General features: G+C 31.0%; 1 protein-coding gene across 1 annotated transcript in view; it reads right to left on the reverse strand.

The window, feature by feature from the left end:
• LOC142318296 (uncharacterized) overlaps positions 1-23,821 on the reverse strand; it is a 229,323-nt gene that overhangs the window by 34,705 nt on the left and 170,797 nt on the right. The window lies entirely within an intron of this gene.

A 23,821-nucleotide genomic window follows, 5' to 3' on the forward strand; every position in this document is an offset into this window, starting at 1 on the left:
TATGAAGTATACATCAGTTCTGCAGTATATCGGATATCCTGAATTGAATAATAAATTGAAAAAAACTTTATTACATGCAGTTGTAATGTTTTTAAATTACAGTGTGAGTTTTTATTGTGATATTCTGTCTCTACCATCAAGCAATTCCCCACAACTACTCTTTTTCTTTCTTGTATTTTGCCAAATTTACAAACTATTTTTTCAAAATAATTGTTTTAAATATATTTATTTTCCCTTTTATTCATTTAAATAGCTTCAGTTAAAAATCAAGGAAGGTCTAACATTTTTACCTCCTCCAGAAAAATGTAGGTTTACTAATATTATATCTACATGCTGGTACAAGTACAAGTTGGTCCATTCATCATACGTATTTTTACGCTTGATATTTTATAAGCAGAGTGTGTGTTTTAATAAGTAAAGGATCAAATGATTTCATATTTTTCTTAATTTTATTTATTAATAAATTTTACTGTTAACCTACTTTATTAAATAATCTCCAATTACTTATTCATTACAGCCATTGCTCTGCTATTTTCTTTTATTAGTAGCAAAAATTTATTTGTTTTTAAGTTCAAGTCAGTTCTGAATGTTTATTTTTACCTTTTCGTTGGTGTAAAATTTGATTCCACTCTTTGTTCACCTGAAAAAATACAAAGTATAACAATGCGAGGTCTAGATCTCCCTAAATAAAACCCACCGGTTTGGTCTAGTGGTGAACGCATTTTCCCAAATCAGCTGATTTGGAAGTCGAGAGTTCCAGCGTTCAAGTCCTAGTAAAGCCAGTTATTTTTACACAGATTTGAATACTAAATCGTGGATACTGGTGTTCTTTGGTGGTTGGGTTTCAATTAACCACACATCTCAGGAATGTCTCGAACTGAGACTGTACAAGACTACACTTCGTTTACACTCATCATACATATCATCCTCATTCATCCTCTGAAGTATTATCTGAACGGTAATTACCAGAGGCTAAACAGGAAAAAGAAAGAAAGATCTCCCTAAAAAACTACCAGTCTAATTTTTCAGTAATTTAAATGAATTATTGATTGTAAAAAAAAACTCCTTTTGTTTATGAAACGTGGTTTCAAATTAGTATCCCAAAATACCGTCAATAGCATCACTTTACTAGCTCGTTATTTTGAACATTTTACTGAATGGTGAACTGAGGTGTTTCTACTCCATGCATTATTAGTTAGAATTCTTACATATAAGGATAATAATTCTTACATTATAAAATTATTCTTTTCTAAACCTCATCTTCTTCAAATTAAGTCCCTTTGAATTATTTGCACACAAGAATTCTGATTTTTTTTATCACCTTAAGTAAGGTAGGTGTCTTGTAATCCATCTTGCATCTTCTTTACAGTTTATCATGAGAAGTTCAGTGAACTTTTGCAAGTTTACTCCACCACTTTCAAAAATTCTTCTGCTCAACTTATCTGACATATTTAATAAGTTCATCACAGTTTGAAGATTTTAGTACTTCGATTGAGTACTACGGATTTGAATACTAGATCATGGAAATCGGTCTTCTTGGTGGCTGGGTTTCAATTAATCCCAAATCTCAGGAATGGTCGACTTGAGACTGTAAAAGACTACCCTTCATTTATGTTCATACATATCATCCTCATTCACTCTCTGAAGTAATACCTTATGGTGGTTCCACAGGCTAAACAGAAAAAGAAAGAAAGAAGTTCTTCAACTGAAATCCCAATTAGTCATCCTTCATGTTAGTTATTATTTATTCTGTCACTTTTTTGACTTTTTTTTTGTTTTTTTTACTTTTTCTGTCACTTTTTTTATAGAAATTAAAATACTCATACACATTTTCCAATATTGGTGGAATATTCAGGTAGTAAACTTCAAATAGTTTGCACTATCTAAAGCCAGAAATCTTCTTAATGAATGTTGTTCTTCAACAGTTCATATTCCTAGGGCACTTGCCATTAATGAATTATTCAGTGTAGCCTTGAAAATTAAAATCATTGTCAGTCAATATTTTTAGCTGATTAAAGGGATGCCTTATGATTTTGAAAAAATAAAGATTTACTATGTGTTTGTGTATTTAATTAAAGAATAACTGAGTATGCCTATTTTAAAAACACAAACTTATAACTCAAGAATCAATCAGATAATAGATTCTTTCTAAATTTTATGTCTTAAGATCTAAAAGACACTCTATCAGAATGTTTTTTTTTCTATTAGAGGTAGAGACATACTAACAGAGGGAAATATTTGTAAAAGCTCAATTTTTTTCAAAAATTGTAATAGGTTTTATGAAGGTAAGATGAAAGAAATGCATAAGAAATATCAATCTATAATGCAAACTTCTTTCTTCATGATACTAAGGATTGTTTTTATAAATAGTAAATATAAATCCAAATTTTATTCAAATCATATCGTAAAATTATACTTTGTATAAGTCATTTTAAAAATATTATGTGCTATTCTATGCACTAAAAATACTGACTGCCCCAGTAGGTGCCTGGAAGGATCAAACAAATGGTAGGAAAAATTTTATTACAGTACCAACACAAAATAATATTTTAAAAATAGTGAATTGTCACATCATCATTTAAAATAATTTTTATATAAAATAATAATGATGAATGCATGTGCAAAGACAATAAGTATTTAAATTATTTATTTATTTATTGTAATAAATAATTTTGAAAGGCCTTATTGAAATTATTTGGCTATATATTATATACACATATGACGTGAAGATAGAGAAAATACAAGAATACAAGAAAATAGTAAAGAATTTATCATCTGACTAATGTATATCATTATGTAGATGTTTTAGTGGTATTTCTAATAGAATTTTAACCTAATATAGTTTTTACGTTGTAATGATTAAATGTAAGTTTTTTATTTATTTACAAATTACTATAAAACTATAATTAATTTATATTTCAACAATACAGTAATTGCAATGAATAGAAAAATAAAAAAAAGTTCATGAATGATTTTATGTGAAATAATGCCTATAAAATATTATATTAACATGGCTATTCAAAATATCCTAATGGATTAGGAACTTAGATGCTGAGATCGGGATATGTTTCCAGGTTGTGGATAGAGGAAAGACCATTAGTAAATGCTTAGCACCAAATAATGAGTAATCAGAAATGAGTAATAAGCAGCCACAGTCAGGTGACATCAGTGTTTGTAGTGGAGTGTGGTTTAAAGAAGGGATGTAAAATTGTCCCACAGCTGATAAAAATGTATGTCACAGGAAAGTGTTAGGTTTCCTGTAAATATGCTGTTATTATCCTCATGCAGAGCCTGCATAACTGCATTTGTAAAGCAGGTAATATTGCAGGTGCTATCATAATGGGTGGGTGTTTGTGGAGAGTCAAGATGAAGGAATATTTTCTGCAAGGGAGTGGCAGTCTATTCAGTAGTTGTTGGAGAGTCAATTAATTAATCACTGAGACAGCTGAACAACAAAATTGAAGTTAAATTGTTTTAGGTTGTTTCTGGTGGAGTATCACCGGCTTTTGATCCTAATGTGAACACAACATTAGAAGTATACAATCAATTGGCGCCCCATTCTATATGGGCATCTAGCGATGAAGAGAATACACAGATATTCTCTTCGTCGCTAAGTACAGCTACATTTTTCAAGAAAATGCTTTTCCTTATTTTATTTGTAGAATATGGAAGTGTTGTCTTGGATAAAATATACACAAGTAAAATAGTCATCCACGTTTTTATAGTCTATCTTGATAAAAGGCAACTCAAAATGAAAATTTATAAGAATCAAGGCATTCTTTGATTGAAAACATAGAATGTTTGAAACTTAAACAAAAACATTTGGCCAGATAATTTAAAAGATGAAATGGACAGTATAGAGCTAGATTAATGAAGTAAGGTGGACAGATGATCAAGAATTTTGGTCAGGTAATTATAGGGAGTTAATACAAAATAAAATTATTTGGAAATGTGAGAGGAGGAATAATAATGAATAAGAAAATCGTAAAAAAAATTTGTATAACAAACAACACAGTGAAATAATTATTTTACTTAGGATAGGATCAAGAATCAAATCTACAATAATATTGTAGATTAAAATGCCAATATTTTCAGCAGAGGATGAAGAAATAGAAAGTATTATTTCATTACAAGTGTAAAACGAGATGAAAAATTGATAGTAATGGGGGACTAGAATTCTATAATAGGGAAAGATCAAGAAGAGATGGTGAAAAGTATGACTAGATAAGTACAGGCTTCGTGTAATGAATGAAAACCATGTTAATATCATTAGTGCTGAAAGAAACCAATGTTAGGGATGTAAGAAAGAACTAAAAGATAAGAGTATGCTGTACATCATTCGCAGTGAAAAATTATCAGAAATTTTTTAATAAGAGGAAAAAGAAATTGATGAAGATATTAGAGGAGACTATTTTGAGATCAAAGTCTGATAAAAATTTAAAAGACAAGTAGAAATAAGGCAGAAGAATTAGATTATATATCATTAGAGTTTTTGTCTTATGTATTTCAGAGAAATAGGAATGAATAGACTATTTATCTATATAAATAAAAAGTTACCATAACAAATAAAGTAGGAAAAGACAATTTTCATCACTACTGCAGTATAAGTTATCTTATGAAACAAAAATATTCTCTAGGATAATGTAATAATATGATATATGAAATAAATAGGATTGATGATGTAAGATGTATGATATGAAGACCAGTACATAGAGATAGAGCATGGGTATAAGGCCATTTTGACCCTTACATTAATTGTAGAAAAGCCTTCTGCAAATAGCTTTATTAAGTCTCCTGAAAGCCTTCTACAAATAAATAGCCTTCTACATGACTTTTGTAGATTTAGAGAAAGCTTTTGGTATAATAAAATGAAAAAAAATTTAACATTCTAAGAAAATTAGGATTGAAATGTAGAGAAAAAGACATATATAATCTGTATAAGAATAAGATAGCAAGGTTTGAGTACCTCAAGATGCAGAAAGATAAGCTCTTATTCAGAAAATAGAGAGAGATAAGAATGTAGCCTGCTCCATTATTTTTCAGCATGCATTTAAAAGAACGATTAAGGATTAAGACATTTAAAGGGGAATTTAGAACTGGCTAACTTATCCCAGAAGAATGAATAAAGATATTAAGGTTCAGTATCGACAGTTTTCTTTTAACAGAAAGCAGAACTATATCAGAAGAAATACTGAATATATTACTAGGAGACATAGAAAAAAGAATAAAATAAAGATAAAGAAAAAAGTAAGAAAGTAGAATAATGAAGAATTGCTTACTAAGACAGGGAACAAGATACAGAATTTTGCTATTTGATAGTAAAATTATCAATGATGGATGAAGTAATGTTGAGATCAAGAGCAAAGTAATGACGCATGCAAGGTAACTTTTTATGCAGTTCAGAATTTTTCTTATATTTAATATACGAGTATGTTTAAGAATTAGAAGGATGTTTTTTAAAAATATTTGTGAGTAATTAGCAAAACGTACACTTGTGGAAAAGTAATAAAGAAAACAATAGAGGCCTTTGAATTATTAATATTAGAGAATTTTTAAGTCGGTTGATGGTATACGAAAAGAAAAGGTCTTAAGCCAAGTGTAAGAGAGAAGTATCTAGTAGGATCTTGTAAAAAGGATAAAACTGTAAAGGAAGACAAAGATTTTAATTTATGATACATATAACTAAAGTAGTATGTAATAATTATGTTGTTAAAAATTAGTAGAGCAGAAAGAAATAGAGGATAACATCAAACCAATCAAACGACTGACGATTAAAAAAAAAGGCCTTGAAATTAATTTATGTTTTGTATTAAGGTACATAAAATTTATGTCAATATGGTTAATCGGTGAAGTTTTTCTACTAAGAGGTACTACTCTTACATATTAAAAGTAAATAAGAGCGCGTCAAAACTGAGGCTACAAAAGTAGATAACGAGTTGATTGATGGTGATAGACTCGAGAATACACTTTTAATTATAACCTTTTTTTTATCCTCCTTTTTACTATTTCTCTCTCAGATATTCATAATGTAGTTTGTTTTTTCTTTTCAACGAATGGTCAAAACCTCCCTATCAGGGAATCTACTCGCACTAAAGTATTCATTTAAATCATCTAAAGCAGCCGGCCAACATGGCTCGAGTGGTAGCGGTCTCGGCCTTTAATCCGAAGGTCCCGGGTTTGAAACCCGGTAAGGCATGGTATTTTCACACGCTACATTTGTCGTTCCTTTCATCCTCTGAAGCAATACCTAACGTGGTCGCGGAGGTTAAGAAAAAAATCATCTAAAACAAATCTGACAGTGATTATCCGAAGAGTTTTCTAAAACGTTGCTTTTTTAGTGAATGTTCCTTTCTAAATCCGCATGGGTCGCAAGTCTTCTCTTGCAAGTTACTAATTACGTGCGCGAAAAATTGTAATTTGTCACTACTCATTCATTTTTAGTCGGAAAAAATAGAAAAAAATAAAGTTTATAGAAAAAGATTCATAGATTCGAAAAAACTGAACCGTATGTCTGTGCGATGTTTTTTACGTATGTTACAGCTGAAAATCCGACAAGCATAAAAAAATTCGGAAACGATACGTGACTTTCTTCGTTTAATCCTTTTCAGAGTAAAAATCTTTTTATCGGAAAAAACTTTTTATACACAGTTTTATAAAGCACATTTCGTAGATTCAAAAAAAATTAATTTGGTCCAAATCGGGCCATATTTGAGTAAGATAAAATGAAAACTAACGTGAATGGCGAGACCGGGACGCGTGGGGTTGCTTGGCAACAATGCGAAAATGATGGAATTCAGCCCCACCCTGCTGGAGTGATATAAAGTGACAATTTATTCTCATTCTCCTATCTTTGTTCTATACATTGAGTAACGGTACAAGCTTCTTGGACAAAAGGCTAAGCCTACACAAGAGTTTGCGTAAACGTTGACAAAAAATCCCCCTCCCACTTGTAACTCGACCAAATCTGTTAGAAATAGCACTAACCGAATGATCCCGATGTAGCTACGCTCTACGAAGACGAACGATTCAAAGTGAATACAAAGCTAACGTATGAGGTTGCAGTGGGAGATGTTTTTCATAGCATATACACACGACCGGCTTCCTCCGCTGGCCGCAGTAATGCAACTTCAAATTTCTATAACAAAATTTTCCTTCACAATGTACAGATACAAACTACATAACGTTAAAGATTGAAATCTGTTCTTTCCAGCGATAATAACAGCTTATGAATAGAACGATCGGTTCATATTTTACAGGCGACAAAAGAATAGCCTTTCAAATCCCCGTTATTGGGTTAACGGCATTTAACGTGATTCCTATGAATGACTGTTTAATTTATATCTATTTTAAACAGTCAGGTTATAAATTTTTCAGCAGTGAGAGAGAGAGAGAGAGAGAGAGAGAGAGAGAGTGAGAGAGAGAGAGAGAGAGTGATTGAGAGAGCAATCATTAGAAACATTCGCTAGTAAGGACAAACTGTCAACTTTTATAAAAGTTGATAAAAAACACTATACACTTGTGCACAGATATATTAATGTTAGATTGTAAAAGTACGTATTAAAAATGCAATTTTAAATAGAAGGAATAAATTTTTGTTAAAAAAACAAACGAACTTTATTTTATTGTATATAAATTAAATTTGTACTGAATGCAAATGAACGTGGTACGATAACAACTGGAATAGGAAATACAATATTGCGCTTCCACAAATAAACACATTCCATTTTATATGATGTTGTAATGGGTTTTGCATAATGATAATTTTCGTGTACTCCATTGTCTTTCAGAGAAACTTCTGATAATATTGCACTGAAGCCGAAATAATGGAATAATACCGAACACACACGTACAAATTCACCAATACATCATCTTTTTTATAGAATTCATTTTATCGTTAAAGCGTAGAAGAGTTAGATGAAATAGAATTTACTTCTGGTTCTCACATTGTATATTTTCCATTAACGGTTAGTGATTTCAGATATATGAGTCTGCCTCTAACTACAAATGTAAACAAACGGTTACTGAAATTGTCCTTTGTGTAAAGTTTTATTCATGGAAGCATTGTAATCCAATTTATAAGACAAATATTAAGTTATACAATCTGAAAATGGATTCTCGCAGTCAATATTGACTTATTTCTACTAAATATATAAAACAATCGTGTATTGTTTTATAATTATATTTTAATATTATTAATATTTGAATAATTTTTAAATAATTATCATAAGCTAAGTTTTAACATTTTTCTTGCTTGTGGTAGCATATGTATATATTCTACTAACTTATTCAAAAAATTTGATGCGGACACCACATCAAACCATGACTTCCTTCTACATCTATTAAATTATTTATACACATTTTTTGCTGCACTTCATTTAAACTAATTTCATTTGAAAGTGAGATACGATTCTCCAATTCTTTAATAAAGTGGACAGTTACACAACTTCAGAAGTATTAGTTTTTATTAACATCAAATATTTGTACAATTATTAATTCAACAAAATATTAGGATAGAGTAAAAGTCCCTTTATTACTCTTTAAATAAATGTAAGTCTTATATATAAGTGTAAGACTGCGTCATCTAAATGTAACTCGTCGTCTAAATGTAACGCCTGTTCAATCGAAGTTGTTTAATTCAAATATAATTTACTTTTAACACTGTAATAATTCTGGCCAGATATTTTCACCTGCCGATAGCGTTAAGAAAATTGTAGGTTTGCCCAGTTGCCTGATCATTACCTTAGGTTACATTTCCTTAATTCATAATAAGAAGGCGAAGATCTAATTTGTTTTAGAATTTTATGACACTGATCTAACTTAATTATCCTGTCTAAAAACGCCGCATCTAAAACATTTTTAACTCATACATCTTCGGTTCGCTTTGTTTTCCTCAAACATATATTTAAACTACTCCGCATGGATTTTCTAATTTCTTTTCAGCCATAAACAGAATCCTAGTAGGTATACATGATCTTCGATCCCACCGCCTAGACTCTGATTTTGTACGATCATTATACGAAATAAAACCAGTAATATTCAATTTGTAACCACCAAGTATCTTAGGAAAACATAATTCATCTATATCTTCTACTACACGGCAAGAAACAGGAAATTTTCCTTGTTCTAGAGCTATAATTCTAAGATTATTAAGCATCTCTTCATTACCATCAACATAACTTCATCTAATTCTGCCACTAATTCAAAATCTACATCATGCAAAAAACTTAAGTGATTTTGACTATTACATACTGCTATGTCGTCATTAACATCAGAATTATCTACAATGAAATTAACTTTTTCAATGTACTTACTCTGAAACTGCTGTAAATAATTATCATAAATCTGGATATCGTATTTCTTGCAAAGTGACGTTTCAATTTTCTAAGAAGATCCAAAAATAAAATCAATTCTAAATTATAATTTCCAATTAATAATAAATAATGAGATGTTTCACAAAATCTGGTGTAGACATCACATGGCTTCCTTGTACGCCTATTAAATTACATGTACACATTTCTAAAGTACATAAAATTTTATTTCACTAATAACGTCTGATTTTTTTTCATATGTATAAACTTTTTTGTTATTATTGAATTATTATTCATCGTAAAAACTTTTTACAATCACTGATAATTAATAAATCTATATATATATATATATATATATATATATATATATATATATATATATAAAAATTTTAAAAAAAATTTAAAAAAAGGAAATAAAGTCACATTAATACCGATGTGCATTCCCCTAGTTTTTTACTTCCTTGTACGAAGTAAAGGAAGTATTGTGATCGTGAAAAATTCCGGTTTTCAAATTTCAAAGGAAATATCCATTTTGAACATTCCTGAATCCAGTTTGACTAGTTTCGGCGTGACGTCTGCACACACGTATGTGTGTATGTATGGTACAATACGTACGTATGTATCTCGCATAACTAAAAACCGATTAGCAGTAGGATGTTGAAATCTTGGCTTTAGGACTGTTCTAACATCTATTTGGAACTTCCACTTTTGATTGCAATCGACTGGACCAAACGTGTCCAAAAAGCCCAAAATCCCCCAAAAATTGGAATTTTGGATTTCTTCTTAACTGCAGTAATAAGCCCTCATTGAGAACTTTTCAACAATATATCGTAAGTGGTAATTATTTTCATTGGTTCCAGAGTTATAGCCAAATAAAATGTTAATTATTGAAATATTTGGATCTTACAAGGAGAAGAAGGCACATCGTTTTGAATCAGAGTTCATCTCCTTTCTTTTTTTAAATTTAAATATATTGATTTATTAATAATTATTAACCTCTAAAAAAATATATATATATATATATATGATAAATAATAATTCAATAACAACAATAAAAAAAAAGAAAAAATATCAGAAGTTATTAATGAAATAAAATTTTATGTACTTTTAATTTAAAAAAAAAAAATTGTACGTATAATTTCGTAGGCGTACAAGGAAGTCATGTTGTGTCCTCATCAGACTTTTTAAGATCCAAATATTTCATTAATTAAAGGTTTAATTGGCTGTAACTCTGGAACCAATGAAAGTAAGTATCACTTATATCGTTGCAACACTAAATGATGGCTTATTATTGCAGTTAAGAAAAAGTAAAAAATCTAAATTTTATTTGAATTTTGCGCTTTTTTCGACACTTTTGGCCTAGTCGATTGTAATCAAAAGGGGAGGTGCACAACTTGATGTTACATCAGTCCTAAAGCCAAGATTTCAACATCCTACGGCTAATCGTTTTTAGTTACTCGAGATACATACGTACGTACGTACAGACAATTAGTCAAAATGGATACAGGAATTTGTAAAATTGAATATTCCGTTGAAATCTGAAAACCGAAATTTTTCGCGATTACAATACGTTCTTTACTTGATACAAGAAAGTAAAAAAGAATACTAAATGAATAGTTTTTAGCGAAGTACCATCGTTTATCTACATTTTACTGCGTAATAATCACCAGTATTAAGATCCAAAATAATAACTGTTCAAACAACTCCATTATTATGAATGAGTCTTTAAATTCAGTGCTTTTTATGTTCAAGATGTTTATATTTGGTCATTATCATTGTGATTTTTCTGTTAGTAACTCAAAAATGAATATGAATGCAAAGAATATGAATGAGTCTTACGTTACGAAAGAAAGCTTTTTTTAAAAAAGAAAAACTCGTATTATGTGTCGTTATTTATTAAGTTTTCTTTTTTCCATAAATAGATTTACAAACCTAAAATTAAATAAAATCTAAAGTTTTCATTACTTTAATGAAACTATTAATTTCATTTTCTCTTCAACATTTCATGACTATGGACTGAATACAGAATATTCAAAAATAATTAATTTAGTAATGATTGTAACATTGATATACAATTAAAACGTCGCTGAAAATTCTTTGGTTTAAATTAAATATCTATAAATAATTTATTTTTATAATTTATCATGCTAACTGTCTGGAGTTTTCTGATTCTGTATACAACCAGTACTAGAAAAAAGCATCGGCCGTAGCGATTGCTTTCCTGGTTTATAGAATATGTTATATGTGTACAGTGATAGTTTTAGTCTCTGTCACAACAGTTTATCATAATTCACGGTTTATTATCAAAATTGATCATTGATTAGTAATATTTAGAAATTCCTTATCAAGTAATGTATATAATATACGTGTGTATTTACAGACGGATCTGGTGTAGTATATGTTTTCTTTTCTTACGATGTTTACTTCCTTTCAATATTAATTAGACGTTAGAAAAATACGTATATCCAACTATGCCGGTTGATAACTTTGTGGAACGATTACATAGCATTGCAAAGGCTGAATATTCATCGGAAGCCACAGAAAGACATTTAAGGGTAGTAATATTACAGTGAAGTGCATAAATAACGTGGAGATTTTAAAAACAAGAAATCAATGGTGTTAAAATCGTTAATGAAGTAGTAGAGCCCCAAAGAAAATAGTAACTCTCTTGTATAATTTAAACTTCATCTATCAAACGTACTCCTGATTCAGTAATAAGTTTCTAAAATGAAAATTTAAGAATATCCCTTTTTAATACATTAATGTATTTTTAAATATTTAGTAATTAAAATAATTAATGTAGAATATCATTGTAGTCACCGATTAACAATAGATAATGTGTCTGAGAAAAGGCGAATAGCAATTTTCTAAAAAAAATTCTAAATATAACCTGCACTGAAGATTAGACTTAAAAGATTAACCTACACAAAAGATTAGATTGACCCAGAGTCTAATTAATTGTGCACAGTTGTGGCTGTAATTTCTTTACCTATAGGTGCGAATTTTTTTTATGTTATTGTAATTATTTTTTAAAATATAATATCAATATTTTTTGTTATGTTAGTGCTAGTAATCATATGCACCATGGTTGTAAATATCGTAAAGTTGTAGTGTACATAATTTTATTTGAGCGATTATTTAGCCTTTGTATTTTAGTACCAATCTATTGTATCTTTGTGACAAATTGTTTGTTTCCAGATGTTAACCTTATGTTGTAAACCATTAGAAATAAATAAATAAATAGCTTTTTTTACTTTGCTTTGCTTTTATACCGGCTCGAAGAAAAAGTGGGAAACTGCCATAATTTAAAAAACATATCGGTTTTCTTTTAAAAATGTTTAGTCCGCTAAGAGTAGAGTAAACAGTAGTTCTGCAAGAGTGAAACAGGGCTTTTACAAATATGATACCGGTTTGTGGTGGAAAATTTATGAACGGTTAAAGACATTCTGCATTCGATTATTATATTTTCTTACGAAGAAATCCAAGAAAGTTATTTTCTATTAAGAAGTAAATAATTTTCTTGGCGAGGAGGAATGGACACACTCTTCCTGATCCATCATGAACCGGTATCTAAGTCGTAGATTGCCAAAAATTGCTTGGTTAAAGAGTGGAAAATTCTTACTGGAAAATTGATGTCTGTTTTGTTAAAGAAAGTCAGTCTGTGCCATGGAAATAGTAAAGGATTTTGAGGCATCGAAATAGAAAAAGATGATATAAAAAATTGTCGCGAATGAAATATATTATTCCGAGAACGTAATTCAGGAGATAAAGTAAGTTAGGATTAAAGTAAATAAATGGTAATAAGACGTCCTTATCAATTTATTTCAATTAACTATTTCTTGAGATGCACTGTAAATAATGGAGTGATAGAAAAAGGATGATGTAAGCAGAAAAATAAATAATTTTACAGAATGAAAAAGTAGAATAAAATGAAAATAGGAGTATATAAAGTATATTTTTGACATTCATTTTAAATTTTAAATTTCTCATTTATCTTGAAGATTGACAAAAACACTGGTGGAAATATTCATCAATTGTAATTAATGGCTGAATTTACCACAGCGTTTTGTATTTTCAGTAGTACAATTTCTACATTTATGAAAGTAAATAAAAAGAAAAAAGATGTAGTAGGGATCAAGAGTGTATGAATTCAGTTTAAGTTTACTACAGCCCTGTCAAACAGATCTTGCCAAAAATCAGACAATTATCTTTCAAAATATGGTTACTTAATTTTGCTTTATGTTTTCCCGATACATAATATTATGTTATTTATTAATAAATAAATATTGTTATATATAAGAAATATCATATTAATCCCGAATAATTTTATGCTTGCCGAATTACCATGGTTATTCTATTATGTTAATGGTAGTATTGTTAATTTAAAGAAACTATCAGAGATGCTAGCGTAAATTTATCAGTTGTTGTACAAACTAACAGATATATTATTTTCAGACACCAATAATACTAGTGAGGACAGATCAGAAAGTCCCTTAAAACAATCATACACAAGATTTTGGATCATATCTTTCTATGATCCGGATAAGCTGATTTCGTTGTTATCACATTGAAAACTACAGAAAGGACTGTACTGAAAATTATTTTTTCGAACTATGAAAATCTTGTCTTAATTTTTTTCTGAATTCGTTTATCCCTTACCCACTATCCAGTATATCTTTTTTAACCTATTGTCAAGCAGTCTTCTTTTTTCTCTTAAATGATATCTTAAAGTTAAACGGAGATCAAGGTATAAGTCTAGATACCTTGACTGATACCTTACCTTACTGGCATGAGGTACTCTGACCCCGTTGAAATGAACTTCAGGACAGCTTTCTCTTCACATTGTAAACGTTGCGCAGCTGGATTTTGTAGGATTTCCCTTTATTTTATAATTATGTAGTCAAACGCTGGTTGCGTTTGATTACATCCAGTTAAGATTGTAATTTCTCCGAGGATATATTCATGCTACCGTAACTGTCAAGATTGCCGTGACATCTGCATAAGACGCAACTGTAACACAGTCTGAATTAGGTAGGTCAGCAGTATAGACCAGGAATAGAACCGGTTCCAGAACTGAGACCTGTGGAACTCTTGAGTTGTCGAAAAACATAAACATCTCTTGATTCGGGAAGTGACCATCAGATAGCTGCGTAGGATTAGTAATGGTGGTGACAGGCACGAAATTAATTTGAAAAGTTGTTTATTTCCTCTTGATAATAAATATATGAACCTACACAAGGGTAATAAGTTATAAAGGTAATAATTAGTAATAACAGAAATGTTTTCAAAATAATAAGAGGAATGTCATTTTTCAAGTTTATTCTTATTTAAAACTGGAATTATCATAAAAAATAACTTTTATTTACAGGGTAAGTCACCAACAGCTATATTTAAAAATTTTTTTAAATCTCTTTCATCCTCTCTGGGATTTTAGTCAAGCAGTATTACAAGAAAAATCGCTCTATAATTAAATAAATGTAATTAAGATGAAATTCCAAGGACCAAGAAGTCAATTCAATAAAAGAATTTAGTCGTAGTATTAATAAGTACATTTACTCAAGATGTTACGAAAGGATCACTTATGTTACGAGTAACTCAATTTGATTAAGAGGTTCGGCGCACTTTGCTAATTGACAGACAACTAAATTACTTTACTTTGTAGCAGCATCAAATATTTTTTGTAAATAACAAAAAGTTACATATATATTTACAGTGTAATAATTAAATTACATAAATATAAAAAAAGTTATAAAATATTATGTACTGTTGTTAAATACTTATTGTAGTGTTAATAAAAATTAAATAGCAAACTTTTAATAACGGCTAGACTGAAAATTACATTTACTTAATGTTCAGATAATTACATTAGATTTAGGGAAACTCATAATATTTTACATCGTTCTAAAATAATAAATAAATAATAATAAAATAACGTTCGATTTGGTAGACCAGAAGTAAATTAAATAACTAAATTGATTAAGTGAAGAAGCTTTTAATAATTATTATTCAAATAGTACTTCATACCGGTATATTTACTGAATTATATGACTTTCGCAACGATTAACAAAATATCTCCTGTTATTTTCTACCACTAAGAATAATAAAAAGGACCAAATTGTAGTTTTAATACAAGTTTATTCTGTATTAAAACTAAAACTGAAAACTGAAAACTGAAAACTGAAAACTAAAACTAAAACTGAGAAAAATACAATTTTTCATCCTTTTTTTCATTCTTTTTGAAATAACTCTTAGTTGCAGATACTAAACTAAATGGACAATTTTAAAATAAAAATAGGATTTTTAAATAAATAATTTAAAGGTAAAAAATTATTCAAATGATTTTAATGACATTTCTAAGTACAATTTTCTTTTTCGGCGAACGATGATCCTAATCTCATTTTTTATTAGGTCAGAAGTAAGTTTATTGTTTTGTATGTATTTTTTCTCTTTACACTGAATATATCAGCTAGTTAATTAAAATGTAATGCAATTTATATAAATATATATATAAATTTTAATTGTTGAAAAATAATGTTCAAAATTCTGAGGGAATTATAGAGAAAATGATTTATAAGTTTATTTGTGGATAATATTATTTTAAGAGATAGTATTAAATGATTATCTCAATAATAACAAAAACATTTTTAATTAAACTGCACATTTATAAATAACATCATTCATAGTCAGGAAAAATGGGTATCTTGTAACTCGAAAACAAAAAAAAAAACTTTATTAACGGTATAGATGTTTCAGATGAAAATAGATTGGAGAAGGAAAGGAAAAATCTGAAAAAAAGCTGCAGAAAGATAGACAGAAAGTGCTGTTAGAACTACTATTTCCTACATCGAACTCTAAAATTAAATTTCCCTTCACAGAAGGGCTGACGCATCATATAAATGTTGCTATGGCTGCTTTTATCAATAGTGAAAACAATTTTAAAAATAAAAAGCCAGGTCTACAGAGATTTTTTTTTTGTAGGAAATAAAATTTGCTATATTGGACAATGAACCTACCTTATAAAGTTCGTGATCCATTTTGTTCGTAATCGACATCGAGCATAGCTATTTCGCAAGTAAAAAAAAAACTTCGATAGTTACTAAATTTATTTATTTATTATCTATTTTTTTTTTTATAGTAATATAGAATCTAGATTTTTGTAAAATAACTCAAAAAGCTAAAAAAAATAAAATAAAATAATTAGTTCAAAGTACTCGATTTTAATTTAATTCCAACACTGGTAAAGAGTGCCCTTTTATTCCTGTTATCTGTATAATATTAAAAAATTAACTACCAGCATATTCTTTTTAAATACACGAGTGAGATTTCGTACATATGCAGGTTTGTATTTAAAACAATAAATCATCTTTGTCAGATGATAAATTCCAGTTTTTTTTTAAAGAAAATCAAAAATTATCTGCAGTTCATTAAAAGAGGTTAAAAAAACGTTAAAAAACAATTTCAGAGATTTATACGCTTATGTTACACGGAACTGTATAATTGTGAAAAATATCTAAAAAATTATAAAGGTGGAAATAATTACGAAAATATTATCAATTAATAAATGAATAAACTTGAAAATTTATGTAATGATATAATTTAAAACAAATTTAGATTAAATCTCTGCAGAGATTTAATCGGTCTACACCTGATGATTCGCACTCAGCCAGAGACAATACATATCCGAGGGAAGTGACAGAACTAATTGTCTCGAAGCGGCGTTTTTGGCGGAATTGGCAGCGTTTCAGAAGGCCAGAAGATCTTCTTTGTAGGACGGCGCGGAGGCTGAGGAGGTTGTTGAGGACTATCAGGGACGAGACATTCAAGGAGTACATAGGAAATATTTCTCACCTGAATGGGGACGGATGCTCCTTATGGAAGGCTACAAAGGGACTGCAACGATCATCAGGAACGCTTCCCGCCCTACGGAGGCCTACTGGATTGTGGGCAAGGACTGACAAAGAAGAGGCCGATCTGTTTGCTTCACACCTAGAGGTAACGTTCCGACCCCACAAAGCAGAGAGCCCCAGTGATGTGGATGTTAACGACTTCCTTGAGAGCCCGATGCCAATCAGCTTCCCTATTAAAACCGATCTCTGCAAGGAAGATACTGAAATTAGTCAACCAAGGAAGTCGATTAAAAAGGCTCCAGGCTTTGACTTAGTGATGCACAAAATGCTTGTCATGTTACCCCTTAAAGGCATCGAGTACATCAGGAATTTTTTTAACGCTGTTCTGCGGACGTCTTACTTCCCAGCGGAATGGAAGGTGTCGCAGGTGGCGATGATTTGCCACCTGTGCAGCCAGGGAAGCCTGCACAGGAAGTTTCTTCTTACAGACCAATTAGCCTGTTTCCGGTCTTATCTAAATTGTTTGAGAAGCTACTACTGCTCAAGCTTAGCCCAGTGTTGGAGAGTAAGGGAATAATTCCGGACCATAAGTTTGGGTTCAGGTGTGGCCATTCCACAATCGAACAATCCCATAGAGTCATCAGGGTAATCAGTGGGCGTCTGGAGGAGCAGAAATTCTGTTCGGCGGCGTTCTTAGACATCCAACAGGCCTTTGACATTGTATGTATACCTGGCTTACTGTACAAGTTGAAGCTACAACTTCCTCAACCCTATTTCCTAGTCTTGCGGAATTATCTTGAGGGGCGTTTTGCTCAGGTGAAATGTAATGAGGAGTTTTCAAGGTTCTTTGGGATTGGATCGGGTGTCTCTCAGGACTCTGGGTTGTATTCCATATTCGCTGCGGACATTCCGGTCCTGGATGATTGCATCGTCGCCACGTTCGCTGATGACACTGCTGTCCTGGCCGTTAACGAAAATCCTGGCCTAGCCTCGCAGAACCTACAAATGGCGCTGGATCGTGTGTGCGTGTGGCAGAAAAAGTGGAGGATTAAGGTTAATCAAGGTAAGTCGAGGCACGACACATTTGCCATGCAGAGAGGTGACTGTCCCGGTGTGTACTTCAATGGTGTTTTATCCTGCAAACGGAGACCGTGCGGTATCTGGGACTTCAGCTGAATCGACGTTCACGTGAGAATGAAGAGGAAACAGCTAAACACAAGGTACAGGTAACTTTATTGGCTGCTACGGAAGAACTCAGGCCTCACGTTATCCAACAAGATCTTAATGTACAAGGCTATCCTGCGCCCAATCTCTATGTAAGGTGTAGAATTGTGGGGAACGGCTAGTACCAGTTACATGGAAATTATACAACGATTTCAGAACAAAGTAGCGAGGGTAATTGCCGAAGTTCCGTGGTTCACGCGGAATGATGAGATTCAGGATTATCTGCAGCTCCCATCGGTTCGTGAGATTGCACGACAGCGCAATGTCAAATACCTGCAGAGGCTTAAGAATCATGTAAACCACTTTGCAATTAATCTACTCGATAACAGTAGGGACGTCCGACGGTTGAAACGAGCCCATGTACTCGACTTAGGGTCTGCGTAACAGTTTGGAATGTAACACCGTCAAGTTTAGTGGTGTCGTATCTAATTTCTTGTTACTTCTCTTTCTTTTTCTTATTTATTTGCTATTAATGTTTGTTTTGTGGACTATGTGGTGCTGAAATTAATCGTTTGTGATTTATGACTGAGCTTGAAATTTCATATTTGACTTTAAGTTTGCTTGCAACTGTTTATTGTGTATTATTTATTTTGGGGGTTCCTTAAGGACCTTCTTATTACGTGCTTTTGTCAAGAAACTTACTTATGGCTCCGCAGGAGAGCCGATTGTAATTATAAATTTTATTGAACAAAAAAAATCTCTGCAGATTATTCAGAAAATTTTCTCAGAATTTCTACAAAAATAATAGAAGAAAGAAAAATCATATATATTATATTGATATAATTATTATACATCTTTCGATTAATTTTACACTATAAAACTAAAATTATTTTAACGCTAAAACAACTTAAATAAGTGTCATGGTACAAAATGTTTATATTCTGTAAGTCTTATCAAATTTGAGCTAATCTGAAAAAAATTGTCAGATTAAATTTCTCTGCCAAGAATAACCTTAAACACAGAATGTTATTGCAAAGTCTGAAAATTTACACAACTTATTTATTTAACTATTTTCCATTATACTAATAATAGGCTTATTGTAACTAGAATAACGTTTATTATCGATCTTGTAAATACCATATCAATACATGAGTTGCTCTTATAGTGACTAATTTTCAGTTTTATAGTACTGTTTCTCCATGAAATTTAATAACGTTTATTATCGATCTTGTAAATACCATATCAATACATGAGTTGCTCTTATAGTGACTAATTTTCAGTTTTATAGTACTGTTTCTCCATGAAATTTAAGAATAGTTGCAGTTGCAGAGACAAATAATCAAGTGAAACAGCTGTTAAAATTTTCTTGCCCCTTAAACATGGAGAAGCCGAGACTAGCCAAGTATTAAACGAAAAACGTACATGTAAATAATCGGAAGTTGAACAAATTTTGTTCTGTTTTAAACTACATTACTTGCATTCATGATGGTTAACTTAAAATTTACTCACACCTTTTTAACGTTGCAATTTTAAAGTGAACAACTTATCGGTATTACACTGAAGGTAACAATTTTTGCAGGAGGCCAAATCAGGTTTAGTCGTGGGTACATAGTGTATGCAAATGAAATTAAGAGAAGAGTCCAAATTTTATTCCGGTTTTATTTGAACCTGGTATCATTTAAACCAGACGATATTATAAAATGAAACAATTCCTTGCACTTGGTTCTGAACTCCTTTTCAAAACTCTCTCTCCTGCTCATCCCTTTCGGAGTTTTTGGTAAGTTGAGAGCTTACCAAATGTTATGTTTATGTTATGTTATGTTTATAGCCTTAAGGGTTCTTAAGGCTATAAACGTCCGTAACAAGTTTAGGGTGATTTCTGCTAGAATTAAAAAAAAAAACAATCTGTCACGCTTTTTAATAGAATACACTCTGCAATACTATATTCTGTTAATAATTTAAAAATTATCTAGTTTGTTTGAAGCCAGTGTAGAATTTTTCAGGAAGCCTGAATACTATTTACCTATACTATTTCTAAGCCGTCTTGTAGTCTATTATCGTTTAAAAATTAATACATATACTTATGATTGTCAAATTTCGAGTTCACTTCAGTTTAAACTACCTACAAATTAAAAGGAAATATCCTTTATTCATGTCAGATTACCCATTCCAATCTTGGTTATACATATTTTATGTATGCATTTCTTAAAACTGAGCGTCAGTCCATGAACCCGCGTATTTTCGTTAACCGAAATTAATCTGTAAGATAATAAATACTATTTATCGAGCTAGTGTCCATAAAATTGTAATTAAATATCAATTTTATTAGTACGGCTGATCATTCTATTTATAGTTTATGAAATGCAGAAAATCCATCTGATCCTGTGTTAAACTTAGCTATCATGTACTAAAATAATAATAAATTTAACAAATTTTTTTCACACATACGAGTACTAAATGAAAACGCTTTGTTAAGAAGAAACTTTTTCGATATTTTCGGAGAGTAAAGAAGCTTACTAACTGCTTGCAATATGTTAGCCTTTATTTAAATATTTCAATTTAAATGTTTAATAATTTAGAATTATTCAACGATATATTCTCTTAAACATACTGAAATTAAATTTAGGTTTATACTAGTAATATAAATCGTTTTATTTGAAAGAATTACCTCAGCTGTGCAAGCTTTTACAAAATATTACTAACGTGTTAGCGTCATTTCATTTACTTCGTACAGAGAGAAATACGAGTATATACTGTAAACATTAATATAAATATACATATATTATAATAGGATTTTGACTCCCGCTGAGAATCCAACTAATTCTACTTTTATTTTTTATTAATATTTTTTTTTAAATTTCTTCCTTGTTTTATTTGTAATATTATTACATATTTTTTGTTTAATTAATTTTTTATTCTGTTCACTAATACAAGGTCATTCACGGGAACCGGATGTTTTTAAAATAATCATAAAAAATTGAATATTTACTTTAAAAAAGTTTTATTGGTACTGAAACACTTGTTAAATCAAAGCATTTGTTACTTACACATTAACGAAAAATTATGTCCGGCAAGTGATGTCCATTTTGGGAATATATTGTTGTAGCCTTTCACAGTACCTGACCTCAATTCTTTGCAGCATGTCTACATCAATCTGGGTGATGTGATGACGAATTGCGATCTTTAGGTACTTCAATGTACGCGGTTTATTGCCGTACACATGCGATTTCAGAAACCCCCCACAGAAAAAAAATCACAACTGCTTAAGTCGGGGGACCGAGGGGGCCAAGGAATGTCGCTGAAACGATCCGTCCCGGAAACTAGTTACAGAGAACAGCCATCGTTGCCCTCACTGTGTGCGCTGTAGCTGCATCCTGCTGGAATAACACATTTTGAAAATCGATTCCCCGGTTTCGTAACTCAGGGATGAAAAACGTATTCAACATCGCAATGTAACGATCAGCTGTTACAGTTACGGCAGCGTCATTTTCTTCAAAACAATATGGTCCAATAACACCGACCTTTCCTATTGCACACCAGACGGTCACCTTTGGGCTATGAAGTGGTCTCTCGTGAAGCTGATGTGGGTTTCTTTCTGCCCAATACCGGCGATTCTGTTTGTTGACGAAGGGCATTCAGATGAAAATGGGCTTCGTCACTCATTAACAATAACAAATTTTCATTTTCTTCAAAAATGGTAAGCATTTGTCGACAAAATTGTAATCGCTGCGTGAAATCTTGCTCGTTTAATTGCTGCACGACGGCTATCTTGTAAGGATGGAAATGCAGGTGCTGAATGCCTCTGAATAGAGCGGCGTGGGCTTCTGACAATGGCTTCCCTTACTCGTTCGATGTTCTCCGGAATGCTAGCAGTTCGTCGGGGACCCGGTGGTTTTTTCTTCAATATTGAACCACTTGTTCGAAGGTTGTTTACCCATCGCAATATTGTTTTCCGAGAAGGGACACTCGCATTACGATGGATATTAAACTGACGGCGGAAATCTCGCTGAACAGCAGTTACGGATTCGTCATTTCGCACAAAACTGTCATACGCGTACAGGCGTTAGTCTAGCGTCCACGGCTCCATCTCAACGACTAAAATGAAATGCTATGAACAAAGGAAACGTCAGACACCAGCCACGTGCCCCTCTCACCACGAACGCCCGAGTACAACCCACTTCAAAAACATCCGGTTCCCGTGAATGACTCTGTATAAGCGCAGTGAAACCTATTATAATATTATTATTTAATTCATCAGATAAATGTATAAAGATCTTATCTTATTAAGCTGGTTTTCCACTTATGCCTATACATTTTTATATTAAATATTTTGAAATAAATGTTTTTATAATTATTTTATTCTTTTTAATAAAAGAAAGAAAAGAAAATCTATCGGTATAATGAAATAAAAAATATAATTAAATAAAAATTAAATTAATTATAAATAATATAATTAAATAAAAAGCAGAGACGATACCTAAGTAAATGTATTAAATATGATGTCTTAAATGAGAAAGGCATCTTAAAAAATCTGATGTGGACAACATGTGACTTCCTTGTACGCCTATTAAATTATATGTACACAATTTTTTTAAAATGAAAAGCACATAACATTTTATTTCATTAAAAACTTGCGATTTTGTTCATTTTTTTTGTTATTGAATTATTATTCATCGTAAAAATTCATTTACAACGAGAGGTTAATAATTGTTAACAAATCAATATATTTAGATAAAAAAAAGAATGAAGATAAAGTCTTGATTCGTCCCGATGTGCCTTCCCCTTGTAAGATCCAAATATTTCATTAATTAGAATTTTATTTGGCTATAACACCGGAAGCAAAGAAAGAAGTAGCACTTGTGATGTATCCTTGAAAAGCTCTCAATGAGGGATTATTATTGCAGTTAAGAAGAAGTCCAAAATTCCAATTTTTTGGATTTTGGGCTTATTTGGACATTTTGGTCCAGTCGATTGCAATCAAAAGGGGAGGTGCTCAACTAGATCTTACACCAGTCCTAAATCTAAGATTTCAATATCCTACGACTAATCGTATGTATACTTACGTGCATTCACGTAAATGTACGTACGTACAGACGTCACGCCAAAAATAATCAAATTGGATTCAGGGATGGTCAAAATCGATATTTCCGTTGAAATTTGGAAACAGAAATTTTTCGGGATCACAATCTTCCTTTACTTCGTACAAGGAAGTAAAAAGGATTTATTAAACCTTTACCATTTAAAAAATAATTTCAACGAATAAAAACGAACATAAATCAATTTATGCCAGCTAATTAGCCTACCCATCCATTTAATCTAATCAATAAATTTTACTGATTAATAAACCTAAGTAATAAGTAGCAGACCTAGTACATTCTTTTTATAACTACAAATATTACAAAACGTTATTTATACCTACTTAATGCATCAACTAAGCATAAAATTCCGCGTTAAATTTTTCATCTTAATTTTGTCATTTATTTTATTAATTCTATTAAATTT

The sequence above is a fragment of the Lycorma delicatula genome, chromosome 1 (genome assembly GCF_047948215.1).
Source record: "Lycorma delicatula isolate Av1 chromosome 1, ASM4794821v1, whole genome shotgun sequence".
NCBI lineage: Eukaryota > Metazoa > Arthropoda > Insecta > Hemiptera > Fulgoridae > Lycorma > Lycorma delicatula.